The sequence below is a fragment of the Leptinotarsa decemlineata genome, unplaced genomic scaffold (assembly GCF_025532065.1).
Source record: "Leptinotarsa decemlineata unplaced genomic scaffold, Ldec_3_MD MMD2_tig00003308_RagTag_RagTag, whole genome shotgun sequence".
In the NCBI taxonomy this organism is placed as follows: Eukaryota; Metazoa; Arthropoda; class Insecta; order Coleoptera; family Chrysomelidae; genus Leptinotarsa; species Leptinotarsa decemlineata.
The window spans coordinates 2,172,061-2,188,233 of NW_027412586.1; positions in this window are offsets into that span (position 1 = coordinate 2,172,061).

The following is a 16,173-nucleotide window of genomic DNA, read 5'->3' on the forward strand; positions in this document are numbered from 1 at the left end:
GATTTTTGGCGAAAACTGTTTATCAAATTACGTTTTTCATACACCGTTGTAAAAAGGCTTTCGAAGCCTTTCAAATGAAGTAACATTCAACCCCTCTTCCATATTCAAGTTTGAGGGGTTGAAGAGCTCCCTATTAGGGGGTTGCTCGTTCAAACCTAAAATATACGTCAAAAAATGTCCCCCAAACACAATCATTCGACATATTTCGGTAAATTTTTCCACTCACTATGGGATAAGAAATATACGGGGTGGCTCGTCTGAGGTGGAACACCCTTTATATATTGTAACACGTGATTCACGATTTGAAAATAAAAATATTATTCTGATGGTGACAATAAAATGATGATCGTAAATGATGAAAATGAGTGTTGATAGCTTTCATGAACCAGTGTCAAAATGATTGGAGATATTTTACCTTTTCCCACCTAGAAAACTCCAATTTTGAATTGAAATTAACTAACCGCGAGTAGTTGGCATATGCACGAGTTGAAAATACGACATATAATACATTAAACACAATCATCGCAACACAAATATTTCATTCTCTTTTCTTTTCAGATTTTGTGGAGTGAAGTGACCGTGGAAAAATTTCCCAAACTTTTCCAAGATGTGGTTAATTTACTGGAGTCTTCTGATTTCCCTGTTGATCTCAAAAACTTCAGCCGAGAAGAAATTGGAGAATGAAAAACTTGATGAAGGTGAGTAATAAGTGTTTCTACTTTTAGGCTACTGTTCAATGATAACAAAGTTCAAGACATGGTATCAAAGCAACAAATGCATTGATGAACTATAACGGATGCAGCTGAATTATTTTCCTATCGATTGAAAATGAAAACTTCATTAATCGAATTTTAGTCACATTCACTCACAGATCTGCGATCAGAAGAAGACTCACATCCAAAATCCGAACTTTTGATATTATTTTTCACGCTTCGTTCATGACAATCGATTTCATCATCAGCCTAAGATATCTTTACATCATCAATAACTCTATTTCTAGGATACTCATCGACCAATCCTACTTTTATACAAGTGCAAACAGTGAACTCATTACCGTACATGGTATACGCATATCACACATTCAAAGAAGGATCGTACCTTTATTGTTCACAAGTTTGTCTTACTTCCACCTGTTTTGAGAAATATGTCACTTCAGCAAGGGTACCCTTTTTTTTCGTAAGATCTTCGAACTTTTTTCTATGAATCTCCTCATTTACACTTTTTCAAAAAGGCTTTCACACAACTGAAAAGGAATGCACAAAATAGGTAAATATCTTCAACAATTTCAGGTTTATCGAGTATAGTTTCAATATGAAATGAACCATTGTTGACTGGAAATACCTTCAACATTTTTCGCGAGTGTGTTTGAATGATCTACTATTGCTTCTTCTGTTTTGTGAGTTCTATCTCTTTAGGGGGGACCCATTCCTTGAACAACACTAATCAAAGTTTTCCTTCAATATAACTTCTGTATATTCTAGAAGCTGGGAAAATCTGAATTCTATAAGTAAAAATCACCTAAATGACTTGCAAGAAGAGTTACAATAGGCAAAGTTATCCCTAATGGTTAGAAAAATCACACGCGATCATATTTTTATTATTATTTGTCGTGAAGTTTTCACCAATTTTGCGTCACTGAATTGATGTTGGAATTCACTGAAAAAACATATACAGGGTGGGGCACCCCATCCAACACGGTTTCTGGAAACCAAACCATTGATTATGGTGCGGAAGGAAATTATTTTCGAGTCTACAGAGTGGCTAAAAAAAGTGGGACATATCAAATGTGTGTTTTACAAATGAAACACCCTGTATTCCGTCACACTTTTGAATACGTCAGAAACAACAAATTCTATATAAGGTAACATGTACCTTACTATAACCGTTCTTGAGTTATTGATTTTTTTTGGAAAATGTGAAATTGTAAACTAAGTAACATCAAAATTTATAGAAATCATCCTTTCGAATTCTGACCAAGCATAGTAGAGGTTTTTGGATATTGATTCCGATAGAACCCGTTTCTCAATATCATACAGAATGTTCAGAAATCATTGTAATTTTTTTATAATTTCGCACAGAGGTAACTTTGTTATTTCAAATAGAGCACTATATTTTTTTGGTCGGAACAATATAAAATTCAAATATCTTTCATATCATTTTGGGGGTCTCTATACCTAACCCAAATAGTTTTTCAGATATTGGCTTTTTCAAATAGTAGTTCTTATTTCAATGCATTGTTTGAATGAAGATCTGAAACGACAGATGACATTTATTCAATTTGTTGACAGTATTTGTGTATTACGTTATTCAAAATTACTGAATTATTATCGTTGAATATGATAACTTATCTCATTCAAGAGCGGATAGATATGATTTTAGCGACTGGTCAGTGTTTAGAGAATTGCTTTTTGGCGTCGAGGGTGTACGCCCAAAAATATCCAGACCGGAATTATCCAAACAAGTTGGTTTCCAAAAGATTACTACAAGAATATCTTTGAGCTTATGTAGAGGTGAATAGGCCAAAATCTCCCATTGGAAATGAGGAAAATGAATTTCTCATTATAGGATCAATTATAGGAAACCCTCATACGAGTTAACGTAAGATTGAGAAAGATACAAGGATAAGTAGATCGAACATTTTTAGGGTAATGAAGAAATACAAATTTCACATCTACTGTGACAGAGGCACCAGGAAATGTATGGAATAGACTTCCATTGACGAATCGAGTTTCGTCTATAATTTCTGGACAAGTTTATTGAGGATGAATATTTTTTGGATTCCATTACATTTTTTGATAAATCTACTTTTCATAAAAGTGGCTTAGTGAGCAGACAAAACTTTCATTGTCTCAATGACGGTGAATCCACATTTTTCCGCACTCTGGATCGCCAGAATGGATGGTCTGTTAACGTGTGGAGAGGAATTATAGGTACACAAGTTATTGGGACATTTTTATTAGGAAACTTGAATGGCCAAAAACTTTTACAATTTTTATTAGGTGATCTGCCTGAGCTTCTGGAGAATGTGGCACTGAATATCAGACAACAGATGTGGTCACAACTGGATAGAGCTCCTGCACATTTCAAATTCAGTGTCAGATAGTTTTCAACATGTGCTTCCCGAATGAATGGATTGGTAGGGGAGGAACACAAAATTTGCCAACTATATCACCAGATTTCACTTCTTTCGATTTTTTCCTACATGGAGACTTGAAGAATGAGATTTACGTCACTCCTCCAACTACACTGGAAAATATGAAGGAGATAATAAGGGCTGCTTTTCATCATTCCGAGCACCTACTTTGAATTAAATGCATTTATGTTTCATACGTTGATCTTTTTTCAGTTGAATAATAAAAATAAATTGTATAGTTTTCGTTCTAGTGAACAGTTATTATTTTCGATGAAGTATAACAACTGCCAATGAAAATTCTGTGAGCAAATCAAATAAATGTCGTTTTAAAACTATTTTGATGCTTTCAAATAAGAACTACCTACTATTTGGAAAAGGCAATATCTGAAAAACTATCAAGGTCAGCTATAGGATACCCCGAAATGGAATGAAAGATAATTGAATTTTATATTGTTCAGACCAAAAAAATACAGGGTGTTCTATTTGAATTAATTAAGTTATCTTAGTCCGAAATTATAAAAAGTGACGACGCATACTATTTGAACGGAGTACAGGATGTCCAATTGAAAAAAAACACAACTTTGATATGTCACACTTTTTTGACCCACCCTGTAGACTGCAGACTGTAAGCAGTCTTGATTGATAAACATATAACGAAATGGATAAGATCATGAAATAATTAATGGTTTGGTTAACAGGAACCGTGTTGTATGGGGTGTCCCATCCTGTATATGTTTTTCCAAAACGTTATAATATATCAAAACTTCAAAGTGAACAATGTATTGAAAATACTTCGAATTTATCCTTTTCAATAACCAGTACGTGCCTCTATAATGCGATTGATTCATTTTTCGGAACAATGGAATGAATCAAGGATATACAATAAATTGCCCCTCTAGAAGCAACATGGAAATATATCTACGAACCTCATATATTCGGATATTTGCAATGGCCCAAACCGTCTCCCGGAAAGACACAACTAGTCCCGCAATACATAGTAAAAGGAAAACTCACGAATCCTACATTTTACTACCCCATAAATCTAGACAAGTGAATTTTTATACATTGTCTTCTGAGACAGCGCTATCTCAGTGGTATAGCTTGGAGTGTTTTGGGTGGAAGTAGCAAAATGTTACGCTTAACTTCTTTCATTTTATGGCTTCTGGTGAACACTTTCACCATTTTGTTGATTACTCGAAATCTTCGTGACTCTATAGAAAGTGAACTGTCTAGATGAAATAGGAATACATAAAGTGTTTTAAATTGGAATTGAAGTTGAAATACTCAAAATGAAAGTAGTCGTGAATCGGACCGTAGGAAACATATAAATTATAAGTTTTTGCTATTCATAATGGAAAAATCATATCAGGATGATTGTATTACATATTAGCTGATATGTGAACTTCGTACCACCTTTTAATCAATGAATGTTGAGTTACGTTATTAGCTGAGTTATATCAACTTTTCCATATTGTCTTTGTAAAGCTCGAAGTCGAACCATACTGACACGACCAGTATTTATACGTCATTTTCATGCTCAGCAATAGATTTTGTGTCAGAAAAACAGCAGATTGGTTCAAGAGAAACAGTAACAAATATATATATATATTGTAGATATATATCACATGCATACATGGTAATATCCATTTACAGTCATTTTATAATCAATACAGTGAATGACCTGAGGCATCTGTATATTTTGAACTTTCAAGCAGTAGAACAGTAAGAGTCCGAAAGCTAAAACAAGAAATCTACTACAAAAACCGTAGAGCTGGTAACATTCAACATGTCACGTCTTCTTCTGCTCCACATTAATCTAACCAAACAAACGTCATCAATTTTTCAAATCTTTGAACTGAATGTCATAACTAACACGATTCTGCGACTTTGTTTTGAATATTACTTAAAAAAGTTCCTGAATTGAGAAAGTAAACATGAAGATTTCATAAATGTTTTCTATATTTGATAATTTTCCTATCTGTGTTCAATAAAAATACTCAGAGGAAAGTTTGAACATATAATTTTGAAAATAATGGAAATCTTATACCAGATTGAAAAACCCACTCTTTCATGTATCAATTTTATTATTTTTTCCGGTATTAGCGGCATCAACTGCTATGGTCATCAGCCTCGTATTTTAGAGAGGCAAGCCACCGTAAGAGCCTCTTGGCAAATCGCAATCCTGTCAGGCATGTGACGTATCAGAATCAAACCAACTTTAAACAGAGCAATTCTCTCGAAAAACTATCTGATCGATGTTTGGTTCGAACCCACTATCTCTGTATCGTGAGTCGGGTGAACTACTACTTGCGTTAACTCACCGCTCCTTCATATGTATCATTCCTCCTTCATTCGTAGTACCTGTTCATCTTCCTTCGATTATTTCATGCAGTTTCTCTGGTTTGACTGATGAAGTTTTTTCGAAATAATGAAAAGAATTAGACAACTTTGTAGAACTACTTTCAATTCCGATGGAAAAATACCTCTTGGTACTTTTTTTTACTTTCTTGTTTTAAATTACTTCCACAAAAACATTTTTCTTCAAATAACGGTTTCGAAAGTATTATAATCAAATGAAAAAGGTTGCTTAACTTCACAATAATGTTCGTATCATGAATAGTGTATTTCTCACGACCGGAAATGAAATTGAAACTTTTATTATCCAATCTGGGTAGCCATGACCCGATGAAAATATAAACATCAAACTTTTCGATCATAACTACAATGGACACTTTTAGCGACGGTTGGCAGCAATGCGTTGGAAAAGGTCGTAACGTTTTCTGATGATGCTATCTTCTGGTTTGAAGAATGTGTATCTATAGGCAAAAATCATATATATATATATATATATATATATATATATATATATATATATATATATATATATATATATATATATATATATATAAATTTGAAAGTTATTGAGTTTCTTGATATAGAAATAGAAGTTATTAATCGGACATAGCACTCAAGAAAGTGGCAAACCATAGACACTTGTTTCGAGCTTTTGGCCCATTATCAGTATGGTGCAGCCAAATGTAAAGATGGGCAACACTTGGTTACCAAAAGATAGGAATACAAATGCACGGAGCCACCAGCAGGAGCCAACCGCACATTTGTGGTTTCAGTTGATAGATCTTGTGTTTACAAGAAAACTATTGAAATCACCACGGAGGCAGCAATAGCTACCTGCGTGACATCCGGGTCCAGGAAATTATACAAATATGAAAGTTATTGAGTGTCTTGATATAAAAATAGAAGTTATTAATCGGACATAGCACTCAAGAAAGTGGCAAACCATAGATACGTCGTGTTTCGGGCAGACTCCAGGAAATCGGATGGTGGGAAAGATGATACATTCCCACGAAACTGCAACTGCATGAACAATTGTTTGACTTTGGTGAATAAGTAGGAAACATTCACGTTCTCGTTCATCGTTAAAACCTCGTTCTTGCAAGTTTTTCCTAAATTATCTAATCCAATTTCTTCGCAAGATCATCAGGAAAACTGTCTACTGATTCGTAAGGAAGAACATGTTTCACAGAATCCGCATCAGAACCATTTCTCAAGCTGCAAGCGATCCTTCTAAGTGATGAAGGCTTTCGTAAAGGGATCGATTCGACTCTTGCTCCATGAAGCCCTTCCACTGAAAGGGAACCAGAACCACGAGGACTGCAGCTCATATTTGGGAGGCAAGAATGACCTCATTCCATTGACTGCACTGAAAAAAAAAGAAGGTGGATCAATCACTTGCGAATTAACCTTGACAGGAGACTGATGAATATATTTTTATCTTCATCAGGGTTTTTGAAAACATGTATGAAATAATTGGATATAATTCATGGGTGGAATTGGAATATCTGGTATAGAATAAATATATTGGAAACGGAGGTTCCAATTCTACTTATCAAGTAGGTACATTCAATTCATCATTACCTATGTGTTTTCAAGTTTCCCCATGAAAATAAAAGTAGTCAGCTTTCTTATATGTTACACGTTATCAATATTTTTTTTTCGTGAAAATTCAATACTGATTATTGAACATTCCTTATTGAATGAATAAGTATAAATATATTCTTCTGTAACTTCATTCAGGCCTGATATTCTGATAAAAACCACTGATAATGTCATATAGTTTTCTTTTCAAGAATGTAGCTCTCAGATTTCGTAAATGTATATTCATTTTGCGTTTCCTATTCAGAACATTTTATTCTACCTATTTAATCCATATCTTGATACGAAAACATAATTCTCATCTGAAATTCATTCTTGAAATCCTTTCAAACTATAAAAATTCATTTATTACCTTTCTAATTAAAATTGAATTTTTCTTCATTGAATTTCGTGTTGTTCGTACTTAGGTAAACAATTTGTTACTTTCTCTCATCAAAACCATAATGAGTAATCAGAAAAACTTCTTGATTCTCTGAGGAATCATTCCATGAGTTGAGAGCTTCCCCCATTTATTCTTCCAACTTTACTTGGCACAAACACCCGAAAAATTTACGCCCCAAACTTCTCTACCGTTGCAGATAATAAAGACAGAAAGTGTGACGGAGTCCATTAATAATTTCTATTTTTTACAAAAACCGTCACGTCTACTTCCAGCGAGAAATATTTCAACAGTTTGCACGAATAATATGATTGGGTTGGTAATAAACGTGCCGGTTGTAATACCTGAGGGAGGAAACTAGCGCTACGAAGCCTTTTTTCAAATCACAATAAACTTTCAGCAAAATAAAATAAATTCTGAAATTCTCAGAACTGTCTGATTTCCATTTTTTCCTCAACATAAATATAATAACGTATTCAATTAACGCTCTATTGTTAGGCTTTCACTAAGTGATTTACAAAACCGTAACAAGTGTTTCATATACGAGTAGGATAGCTTCCTTTGGAGTGTGAATACGCCTAGAGAAGCTATTCTCTAGTGCAGGGGTTCCCAACCTTTTTGCACCTGCGTACCACTTGACTTTTTGAGAAATATTGGTGTACCACCAGACCTAAATATATATAATATATTAAATAATATTAATATTAATTAATATAAATAAAATATAATATTTACTCTTTTAAAAGTGTTCGAAGGCTTTTTTGATTAAATTCCTAAGAAAACTTCATATTTAATGGTTAGATATTTATTTATTTATAACATGATTATAATAAAAGAGGAATAAAAATATTGAAATGATATCAATCAATATAAAACTGATATCAATCAATGATATCAGTTTTATTTATTACCCATAGGTCGAGAAATATACAAAAAAAAATATTAAAAAGTCTGCAAAATATACTTTTATAGTCTTTAGTGCGAAACTTGTTGTTGTTTGCCTGTGATTAAAACATCAACATTAGGAGTAATAGAAGCAGTTATTCTGCTTCTTTATTCATTTTCATGTACAAGAGTTCAGAAAATCCACTCTCACACAAGTAACTCGTAACAAATGGCATCAAAAATAGCAGAGCTTGTCGAAAGAGCAGAGGGTACTCGGTTTTACATCCGATCCAGATACTAGTTAAAGATTTCTCTTTAAAATAGTCTATCATGGAACTATCTTCTGTAAGGTCGATGAAACTTTCTTTTAGTTCCAATTCATTTGGTGAGGTTCCCGAAAAAGGATTTCTGATCCAGTCCACTTTTGAATAATCTTCAGAGAAATACTTCTCAAAGCTTTTTTGAAGGCCTTTCAAGTGAACAATAATATCTGGCATTGGAGATATTTAATTTTTTTCAAAAAATTATGATAGAGTGGGGAATGCAAATAAATTCTCCTTCAGTATTTGTGAACAAAACAGGGCCATTTTTCTCTTGAAGAAGTTTATTTTGTCACTGGCTGTGAAGGCTGTTGTGTTTGTTCCCTGAAGTCACAAGTTCAGTATGTTAGTTTGTCAAAAATGTCGGCTAGGTAAGCCAAACTTGACAACATTCTTCATCAGCAAACAATTTTTTCATGTCCCAATTTTTTTCACTTAAAAACATGAAAACTTCTGAAAGCAGTTCAAAGAGACGATTCAAAATTTTTCCGCGAGATAACCACCTCACTTCTGTATGCAGAAGTAAAGTTTTGAACTTGCCACCCATTTCTTCACACATCAAGAAGAATAATCTTGTGTTAGGAGCCTTAGCCTTTATGAAGTTGATAATTTTTACTGCATCTGATAGAACGGAGTTAAGATTTTCCGGCATACCTTTAGCAGCTAATGCTTCTCGATGGATGACACAATGCGAACTTTTGTATTTAGGAGCAACTCCCTTCAATTTTGCTGCTAGCCCTGTCAATTTTCCTGACATAGCTTTTGCCCCATCTGTACACAAGCCAATACACTTGGACCAGGAAATGTCTACTTTGAGCACATATTCATCAATCACCCTAAAAATGAGTTTCGCTGTGGTATTTGATTCAAGTGGTTAGCAGAAAAAAAACTCTTCTTTCACCTCTTCATTATAATCAAATCGCACGGAAACAAGTAGCTGTGCCATATTTGTAACATCATTACTTTCGTGCAAAATAAGTGCATTCTTGGACTTTTAAAGCCAGTTGTTCTTCAATATTATTAGACATATCGTCAATTCGTCTTTTTACTGTGTTATTTAACAGTGGCATTTTTTTAATTTCATTGGCTGCCTTTTCTCCTAACACAGCTTGAACCATATCCACAGCAGCCGGCAGTAAAAGCGTCTCACCTATTGTGTGAGGCTTTCAATCTTTTGCAATTCTCAAGTTAGTATCGGTATTGACAAACTTCGTCAAACATTGGGTTTCTTTCTTTACGAAATTAGATTTACTTTTAAAAAAATTCATGGCTTCATGGATTGTTTCGAAAGTGTTTCAAGACATACAACACATTGAGGAATAGGAATGTCACTGGTTTCAGTCCCTGGCTTCACTATAAAACCGTACTGTAAGTAGCTTTCATCGTATTTACGATTGGCCGATAATTCAGAATTTTTTAGCACAATCCTTTGGAGTAGAAGAAGATGTCAGAAATCGTTTCATAGTTCAGTTTTCTTATACTAAATCAAAATTAATAATTACAACACCCACAACGAACCTGTAATGCCAAGTGAAAGTAAAATAAAATCCTTTTGAAGACCCACATCTTAAAAATGAAACATCTTTTGTTTACCAATTGTACTATCTGTGGATTCCTAGGTAAAATTCCTAAAGTGTTTTATTACCTAGGAATTATAAATTCCAATGTAATAGAAAAACAAAGATGTCAGGTCGTTCGCTGGGTTGTGAGTATTTCTGTGGAACTGCTCTAGTGGAACACTTGTTGTGATTTTGTGAAGAAGTGTAACTTCAATACGAAAGTTAGCCTATACCAGCGTTTTCCAAACTTTTTTGTCTGATACCCACCTTCATTGTGGACTTTTTTTCGCTTCCCGCATGTTAAATAATATTAAGTATAATTATTATTGCTAATAATATTTTTATTATTATTATGGTGAAAATTCACTATTGAGGAGTACAACTCTAGAAGAAAATAGTAAAGATGATATAATTGAAGATAAAATACAGTACAAAAAACGACTTTCAATTCAGAATCTTGAAACTAAACAATTACACAAAATTAAAAAACGGGATTTATGTAAACAATGTGACTTGTGGAGCTGGTGCCTACAATTTACAAGAGATTCTATAGTTTGGGAATCACTGGCCTAACCCATTTCATTACTAAATAGAAAAAAGCAAAACATTTAGTTCTCCCAAACACTCATTAATAAATTCCATACAATTGTACATATTTATAAATATAATTAGTATCATCTATCATGTTTGTTTGAAGGTGGTTGACAACGTTTCGGGGTGTATTTCATCAGTTCGGACTTCCATTGTCTAATATAATATCAATTGATTCGAAATCTCTGAAAAAAAAAATTTAAAAAAATTGAAAAATAGGTGATAGGTGAAAGCACTCGAATGACCTATAAATAGTCAGATCTCGGAGGAATACGTCCAGTTATCACCCGAAGACGATTGTGGATACTAACAATCGAAACGTCGTGACGTAACTTGGTTTTGAATCTTTCAATTTTTATTTTTCTTTTTTTTTTAATAATATATTTTAATTTTTCAATTTTCAGCGTTTATTATTATTTCGATTCTGGATTTTTTTGTTGTTGTTGCTTGTATGTTATTTCTTTGTAATCTCAGTTTTCTGTATGATGAATTTGTTATTTTAGGTTAATCTTTTTAATTTTTTTTTTACAAAATTTTCACAAACATTTCTAGACGTGTTTCGTCCTCCTACCGAAGTGTAGTTATTATTGTTATCGAATAGTCTTATTAATTTTCATCAAATAACGGGTCATTCCATTATGATAATAATAATAATGACAAAATGGTTTAGACTTTCACGGCTGAGGTTTTCAGTGTCATTTCTTTTCGAGTTTGAAAGCCGTGGATTTTTGAAATTTCTTCCTGATGTCTCGCTGTCGCGAGTGGCTAGCTTCTTCAGAAGTTTAACGATCATGGCTTGCTGTCCGATGGCTACCTTCTCGTTTGTTTGGAGGTGGTTGACAATGTTTCGTGGTGTATTTCATCAGTTCGGACTTCCATTGTCTGATATAATATAAAATGATTTTAAATCCATGAAAAAAATTAAAGATTAACCGAAAATAACAATTTTATTGAAACAAAAAACTGAAATTACAAGGAAGTAACATGCAAGCTACAACCAGAAAATAAAAAATTGAAATATTAAAACAGCTGAAAATTAAAAAATATTATTAACAAAAATGAAAATGAAAAAATAAAAATAAAACTTAAAAGATTCCAAATCAAGTTACGTCAAGACGTTTCGATTGTTAGTATCCACAATCGTCTTCGGGTGATACCTGGGAGGGACAAGATGAGAGACTGCCAATGGGATCGCCACTTTCACCGATTATAGCTAATATATATATATGGAGTGGTTTGAAACTCTGGCCATTGAAGAAGCCCCGAGTCTGGTTGAGATACGTAGACGACACCTTCATCGAAAAAGAAATAGGCATCATCAAAAATGACCTTCAACGGAATGGTTACTCCAGAGAGATGGTAGAAAAGGCTTTAGCTAGAAGACAGCAAGAGCTCCACAAGAAAGAGAAGCCGCCACAACCAGTACATGTACTCCCCTACATCAGAGGATTATCGGAAAGTATAACATAAGGACCTGTTTCAGATCTGGAAACACTATCCGTAGCAGCCTCACAAAAACCAGGCCACCAAACGCGGACTGCGATTCCAAGAATTGCATTTACCGGATACCCTGCGAGTGCGGAGAATCATACATCGGTGAAACTAAGATGCCATTGAAAGTTCGCATTGCTGAGCACAAGAAACACACACAGCGAGGAGAAACCAGCAAATCCGGAATAGCAGAGCATGTTTGGACTTATCAACATAATATCAAATGGGCTCAAGCTGAAATCATCCACAAAGATGAACACTGGTTTAGGAGAAAATTCAAGGAAGCCGCGTATATGTTATCTAACAATGCATTCAGTCAAGCTAGCGTAGAGATACGTAACATATGGAAACCTCCTATCAAACGGTCATCTCCCGCTAAAACCAATGAAGCGGAAAGAGGGGATAGGTGAAAGGTGAAAGCACCCGAATGACCTATAAATAGTCAGATCTAGGAGGAATAAATCCATTTATCCAGTTATCACCCGAATACATATGTGGATACTAACAATCGAAACGTCGTGACCTAACTTGGTTTGGAATCTTTCAATTTTTATTTTTTCATTTTCATTTTTGTTAATATTTTTTAATTTTCAGCTTTTATTGATATTTCAATTTTTTTATTTTCTGGCTGTAGCTTGTATGTTATTTCCTTGTAATTTGTTATAATAAAATTGTTATTTTCCGTTAATCTATTATTTTTTTCAGGGATTTCAAATCAATTTAAATTATATTAGACAATGGAAGTCCGAACTGATAAAAAGACTACCTTTTCGGCTTCGTAAAGGGTATTTATGCCTTGTCAGGTAATCAGTTGTATTTGTACCAGCATGTTTACCTGTACTCGTTCCTTCACTTGAACTTGGAACGTTAACAATCTTGCTGCCTGTTGTCCTGTTCGTTATTTTCGAATTCCTTAAAATGGGGTTCCATATTTGATTGAGGTGCACCGCTTCTTCTTTTCGTTTGAAATTCTCCGTGTGTTTGTGGATCTCTATTGCCTCCCGTACCAGTCGGCTATGGTATCCCTGGTTGGGGGCAATTAGTTCTGTGTTTTCAAACAAAATTCTGTGGTCTCCTTCACTAAGTGCGTGTTCTGCCATAGCTGACTTGTCCATTTGGCCAAGTCTGCAGTTCCTTTTATGCTCTTTTAGTCTTGTTCCCATGGATCGTTTGGTGGTTCCGATATATACCTTTCCACAAGTGCGCGGTATGCGATAGACCTCTGCTGCTGATAATGGGTCTCTTTTGTCTTTAGCCGACCTGAGGCTCTATTGTATCTTCCTCGTGGATTTGAAGACTGTTTCGATGTCGTGTTTGCCCAATAGTTTTCCAATTCTGTATGTGACCCTAGGGATAAACGGTAGATATGCGCGTGAAACCATCTGATCCTTTTTTGCTTTCTGAACCGTGGTGCCCTTCGGTTTCATGGCTTTTGTGATCTCGGAGGCACTGTATCCATTCGATCTCAAGGTCACTTCAAGGTATTTCAGTTCCCTCTCCAGATGTTCTGGTTCACATATTCTCCGAGCCCGTTCTGTTAGAGTGGAGATGACTTCTCTCTTTTGGCTAAGATGGTGGTTCGATAATGCGTGCAAGTATATATCTGTGTGTGTGGGTTTTCGATACACTTTGTGGGTTAGTCTGGTACCACATCGTTCAACTAGTACATCTAGGAAAGCTATCCGTTGGTCTTGCTCAATATTCATGGTGAATTTTATGCTCGGGTGTTGGGCGTTCAAGTGGTTTAGGAAACGGTTCAGGGCGTCCCTTCCATGTTTCCAGATGACAAAGGTGTCATCCACGTAACGTAGCCACAAGGTCGGCTTCAATTCAAAAGTGTCTATCGCCTTCCCTTCCAACCGCTCCATGAAATAATTTGCTATCACTGGGCTAAGTGAACTCCCTATCGCAACGCTATCTAGTTGCTCATAGAATTTTCCCCCCATTGAAAGTAACTTCCTGTGAGACATGTTTTAATGAGTTCGACGATGTCATTCGGAAACACGTGGGCTAACCCCCTCAGAGAGTCTTCCAGTGGGACATTGGTAAACAAAGACACCACATCGAAGGTGACCAGAATATCCGTCGGCTCCAGCGTTAAGCTCCTAATTTTAACAACGAAATATGTCGTGTCCTTGACGTAGGAGTTGGTCTTTTCCATATGGGGTTGTAGAAGCGAGGCCAGATATCTCGCCAAGTGGTAGGTCGGAGAGCCCGGGGTACTGACTATCGGTCTCAGTGGCATGTTGTTTTTTGTGTATCTCCGGAAGTCCGTAGAGCCTAGGTGGAACAGCTTCAGTTCTATGAATGGCTTTCTGTGTGGTTTCTGACAGTGAGGAAGGTCTCATGACTTTGCTCACGTTCCTCAACTTAGATTGCGTTGGGTCCCGTTGAAGTTTGCGATAGTTTGCCGGGTCTAGTAGTTCTTCAATTTTGTTGTTATATTCTTCCGTTTTCAGAATCACCGTGGCATTTCCTTTGTCTGCTGGATGTATCTTGATGCTCTCATCAGAGTTCAAGCTCTTTGAGGCTGCAATCTCTCTTTTAGGGATGTTGCATCCTAAATTAAAACAAAATACGTGAACAAAGTGGTTTGGCGATAAGAGCAGAGCTCTTGTTTCGCAAGAAGTTATAAAGAATATGTAAGTACATAAATATTTGTATAAAAGTAAGTATGACCTTTATGGAGTAGAAACTACAAAACATTTTATTAAATATAGTAAGAAAAATATATGAAACCTTAGACAAATATTACACGTTCTGTAAGAATAAAATATTAATGTACAAATAGTTAAAATCTTAGGCAATATGGATGAGATTATGCTACTTACAATACAATATGATACAACTTTGGGATAAATTTGACTTAGACTAACTTATTTCACTCTAACAGATTTTTTTTAAATTGTCTATCTTTTTGGAGAATGTGTTTTTTTATTTGTTTTTTGAATATTGGTTTGGAATAAGAATTTTTATTTGTGAGGTACGGTGTTATATAATTTAGTTGCCATGAAAGAATATGCTATTTGTGAAATTGACTTTTTAACAGTAGGATAGGTTAGTTGGTCGCGATGTCGTGTTTTATAGTCGTCGTTTCGTGATGATGCTTTATTTTTGCTGAAATGATACTTCACGTTTGTTTATAATTGTCTCATATCCATAACTTCACACTCTTTATGCAGGAGATCTTACGAGAAACGTGAATTTCTAGACATGATCAACTTCATGAAATTCCTTTGTAGTACCTCTAACGGATAGATGACAGTCTAATCTAGACGTACCGGCTGTTAAGAAGAATCTACATCTGATATATCATCCCGAAAATCCACGACTACAGAGTATTTGGAAAAAATTATATCAACCTCCAATCCAGAATATAGAATAATAAAAGCGTTACCAGAAAAAGTAAAATGTATTTACGATGCATATTGTCTCGGACTGGAATTGAGATATCTATAAACAAAAAATCAAAACTAACGGGTACATGAGATAGGTTACATGGCAAGGAATAGATAGAAATGAAGTAAAAGGGATCACAAAAGGAACTGTTTTCTTTCATTGCAATGTTTGTGGTTAAAATCTACACTCCACTTAGAAAAATCACCATTCAACCTTTTGTCTGCTTGAATTATGTATGTAGTGAGTTTATATCAGTATAACATGAAAACTGTGTGAAAGCTACTTTCTAGGTTTTTTGACGGGTTCTGCACCTGACTACCACTGCGATAGACATTATCAAAGACGATGTGGTAACGGTCGCAGTCCCCGTTGTTCCAAATGCAACCTTCAACAACACCCGGAGTATTCCGGATTCCTCGCAGGTGCGGGTCGGTCTACATTGAAACCGCGAAAAGAAGTGTA